Source organism: Octodon degus, unplaced genomic scaffold (assembly GCF_000260255.1).
Source record: "Octodon degus isolate 3935 unplaced genomic scaffold, OctDeg1.0 scaffold00126, whole genome shotgun sequence".
Classification (NCBI taxonomy): Eukaryota; Metazoa; Chordata; class Mammalia; order Rodentia; family Octodontidae; genus Octodon; species Octodon degus.
The window spans coordinates 7,908,380-7,913,058 of record NW_004524702.1 but is presented as its reverse complement, the minus strand read 5'-3'; the positions used below and the strand labels follow the sequence as shown (position 1 = coordinate 7,913,058).

The following is a 4,679-nucleotide window of genomic DNA, read 5'->3' as shown; positions in this document are numbered from 1 at the left end:
TGCTGCCAGCTACATATTTGCCTTACCAGAAACATGGAAATCATCTTTAGCCACTTTCCCCCTTTTAATGTACCAAATTATCAAGTCTTACAGAGTTAATCCTTTTTAACCTGTTCCTTTACCATTGCCTTAACTTGGACCTGTAAATTTCTCTCCTGCAGCCCAAGTTATTTTCCTTACGTTTTAGTTCTTCTGTACTGATAGTGGTCTTTGTAAAATTCAAATATGCTCTAACATCTTTGCTTTTCATTTAAAACCTCCCAGTAACTCTCCCCATTTCTTCCTGGATAATAACTTCACACCCAGTGTTTATAATGTGGCATACAGTCTTGTGTGGCTTGGTGTCTGTCTGTCTCACTGACTCTTTTTTTTTTTTTCAAAGTTTATCACTGACTCTTTCTGTTCACAGTTAACTCCCCATTTCAGCCACAATAAGGTAATTTCTGAAAATCTTTACCCTTAGGCACTCTTGTGCTCTTCCACACCACAGTCGGTTTGGAATGCCTAGGTTTTCCAGCCCCCTCAAGCCTCCTGCCCCAGACTGCCCCCACATCACCTCCTGCCATTGTTCTGTGCCGTCCTGGCCCTCTGCAGTTGATTCCTAGCCTCTGTTCTTCTCTGGATTGCATGTAATCCTGTTAGAGTCTCAACATACTACATTGTCATTGTTACTTCTATACCGGTGTCCAAGATAGAAATGACAGCCATTTTCTGTGGGATATCTTGGGCTATTTAGGAGTAGTACAACTAGAAAAGGGACACAGAATTTGAAATAAAATCGCATGAATCCTAGTATAAAATTCAAGTTATGTAAAAGAAATATTTGAAAAATAAGTAGTTTTCAATACTTAAGATATTTAACAGTATTTTAACTTGACTTTACCATGTTGAATTGGGACCCAAGACAGAATGCAGTTTGACCTTTATTTAATGTCACAGCCCAAAACAATTTGCATAAAGAATAAAAATTGATATTTAAAATGATCTTTAGTAAAGTATTGGTAATCAGTGAAAGTGGGAAAAATCGTGCTGACAAAGTTTAGTAGAAAATGTAGTGGAAATATCTGAAGAACAACCTCTGGATGTGTGTGAATCCTGTCATTTTGTTATAGGATAACTGGACTCAGTGTAACTGTATAAGTTAATCAGGTTAAACTAAATAGTGCATATGCCTGTTTGCCCTTAAAGGAAGGAGGATCAGGGCTTCTCAGGCTGTGCTTTGCCTGCTGGTCTGAAGGCTAATTGAAGATGAAATAGAAGATTGCTTTTAGGGGTAGCCTCATCCAAGGAAAAGAGAGCTAAACTGAAGTGGGCCCACTTTCTGCCCATTAGTGGAAGTTGAAGTTGGTTATATTTGATTATATTGCTGTGTCACTGTCGTATTAGTCATTATTTCCAGAGAAAAGGATTAGAGGGGAAGAACAGAGGAAAAGGAAGAAAAGGAAGAGGATATTGGTTAATTCTTTAAAGCCAGATTGTTTTTATTTTTATTGGTATGTAACAATCACATTCCTTCTGTGGAGTCACTGTGTACAGAACACAGCTTAATTCTTTCTCCACCCCTTGCTCCCCCTCCTCTCATGGTTCTCTTCACTGTTTTAGAAGTTCTGCTTCTCTGTTTTCTGCCTTTTTTTTTTTTTTTAATGTATTTGGTACAGGGTCTCACTATGCAGCTCAGATTCCGTGTCTTAGCCTCCCCAGTGCTGGGATCACAGGTGTGCGCCACCATACGCGTGGTCTCTGTGGCCAGCGCAGCGTGCCCCAGGGGAGGGGCCAGCCTCTGAGCTACTTTGCTGGCCATTGTTATCTGTTTTTTAATTGGCTATCCACACCAGAAGATTGACTCAAGAACCAAACCTTGCATCTCATACTAAACTAAAAACAGATCAAATATCTAAATATTAAAGCAGAAAGTTACTTCATTGGAAGACAAAATAAGTAAAACTCTTGAAGACAGGCATGGACCAGGGTTTCCTGAACAGAACTCCAAATGCACAAGAAATAGCTTCAGTAGAAATCAGCAGGGCTGGCCAAATAGCTCAGTGGATTAACGTGCCTGCTTAGGCAGACAGAGCGGCGGGGTTCCATCCCTGGTGTGCCCTGCCGGCCCTGCCCCCAGGGTGCACTGAGCCGGCATTGAGACTGGGCGTGGTTGGGCACGCCTGTAATCCCAGTGCTTGGGAGGCTGAACACAGGTGGATCACTAGTCCGATCTACGTATAGAGACCCTCTAGATCCTGTAGACCCTGTCCTAAAATACAAAAAAAAAAAAGAAAAAAACCAACAAATGAGACCATGTCAAATAAAAAAAAAAAAACTACATAGTAAATAACTTCATACAGTAAAGAGACAACCCTACAAAGTGGGAAAATTTTTGGTTGATGGCTCGTAAAGTTATGGAGAATGGCAAACGCAAATCTGCAGTGTGGACCAACAAGTTTCAGAGCCAGGAGAGCAGATGATACAGGCGAAACCCAGAGGCACTGACTGGGCTGGCGATTGTCCTCTCACCCAGAAAGCCGGTCTTTGCTCTGTTCAGGCCGTCAGGGTTGGGCAAGGCCCATTCACAACGTGGGAGGCAGTCTGTGTACTTAGGGTTTATCGCATCGGTTTTTAAAGCTTTGGAATTTTGTAGGAAAACTATAGATTTTCTGGGTTATTAGCTTTAATGAATGAGCTCTCCAAGATACTCCTTTTGAATAGAATGTGGCCTTTTTTCCAACAGAAGCGATAGAAGCCTCTTTAGTTTCTTTGAAACCATTGGGGAGGTCTCACCAGGCATCCTAGGGTCATGAACTGCAAAGGGTTCACAGAATCCGGTTGGGCTCTTTATTAGCAACTTTCTCTCCTGGCTCCCCATTGTGGCTGCCTCTTTTGAGACCAGTGGGGACCTCTTTGAGCCAGCTGCTGTAGTCAGACAATCGCAAGCTGGTTTCACTTGCTTGGGTTAACCCAGGCGTAGCCGCTGCAGCTCTACCCGACATCTTCCTCTTTGCTATGGGGCTGGTGGCTTTGTTCCTCCACAAGAGTCATACTTAATACCAGTGGTGCCTTTTCCTCCCTGTGTTTGGAAGTGATAACTTTTAAAGCCTCGGCACATAGATAGGGAGATCTGCATGTTCGTATTAGCAAATCTCCCTGAGGCTTCGGTTGGTTAAAAGCCTAAAGGTATCTGTTGCATCCTAGGTTTCCACCCACGGTGTGGACAAGCTCCGCAGGGCCCATCCCAGGGCTGAGTGCTGAAGCTTGTCTTCAATACTGCTCCAATTTCGTCTGGAAATTCACATGTGAATTAAGATTTCTTTTCCTGGTGGTTGATTGGGCCTTTTGTGTTCCCCATGCTTTACAAGCAGGGTTGCCTCCTCCCTTCCCCCTGCATTGTTCTCTTCCAGGGCAGCTTTATTCCAACCTCTGTGGAAAAGCCGGTCTGTCCTTGGTCAGCCTCAGCGTGCTGCTCTCCTTCATAATGCTGCCAAACGTCCTTCCAGTCGTTGGGCTCCAGTTCTTCACTCTGCAGTGAAGATTAGCATATGTTACATGTTCATCTGGTGTGAAGGCTGGGTCCAGAACTTCTCCCCTGCTTGTTTTTTTTCAGGGAAAGCATTTTTAGAATGATAAATAGAAAGAAATAGATGATAAGATAGAATAAGAGAAAGAAAAAGAGAGATACCTTTTGGGGGAAAATAAAGATATTCAGTGGGCTCTCTTTGGTTTACTTAGCTATTTTTTATAATTACTAATATAGAAATATTCAAGTAAGAAAGACCATATTCCTTTTTATTTTTATTATTACTATTTTTGGAACTGGGAATTGAATTCAGGCCCTTGCACTTGCCAGGGAAGCACTTATTCCACTGAGCCATCTCCCCGGCCCCCATATTCCTTTTTAAAAATAGATTTTATACTACATTCATTTAAGATCTTCTGTTAATACTAAACTTTTTTAAATTGCCAATTTAAACATTGGGACTGTGTACATTTTAATTCATGACATTAATAGTATAGGTTGCAAATATACAAACAACTTAATTTCTTAATACTTACACTTTCTCAGTAGATAGTAAGAAAATTAGCACCTACATGAAATCCTGTACATGTTGCCACTGAACCAGTTTGAATCCAGTCAGAAGAAAGAAACCATGTAGCAGATTAAATAGGGCAGAAGTTAATATATTATTAAACTCTAAGAAGTAAGTGACTATAAGGAAATTCTGTGTGGTTTGTTAGGGCCCTAGGGGAATACCCTGGCAAGGACAAACTTGAAAGGAGGTTCCTTCCCCAGGGCTGGGGTTCACACCTCATGGGTGAAAGTGTCGTTCAGCCCACAGGATAGCGGAGAAAACTGTCATTCTGCCAGTCTGACCTGGTCCCCAGCTGCTTGGCAGGCAGGAAGTAGTCCATGGGGTGTAGGCATTCTCAGGCCCAGGCTGCAGGCCAGGCAGCTGGGGAGGGGAAGAAGCAGGGGCAGAGCCATGGCGTGGGAGGCAACCATGGAACTAGTTCTGTAGGGGGAAGAAGCAGGGGCAGAGCCATGGCGTGGGAGGCAACCATGGAACTAGTTCTGTAGGGAGAGGGCCTGGGGTAGGTTGTCACTAGGCCAGACCTATGCTTGAGGTTGCATGTTCTATGTACATGGCAGGGGTAGAAGATCCCAGACCCTTCACACATGCAGCAGCCAG

General features: G+C 43.1%; 1 protein-coding gene across 1 annotated transcript in view; it reads left to right on the top strand.

The window, feature by feature from the left end:
- The window catches only part of CUNH3orf70 (chromosome unknown C3orf70 homolog), a 25,777-nt gene that overhangs the window by 5,391 nt on the left and 15,707 nt on the right, over positions 1–4,679 (top strand). The window contains exon 2 of the mRNA XM_023700780.1: positions 1,524–1,528. The gene's annotated coding sequence lies outside the window, so the exon portion shown is untranslated. The remainder of the gene's footprint in view (positions 1–1,523; positions 1,529–4,679) is intronic.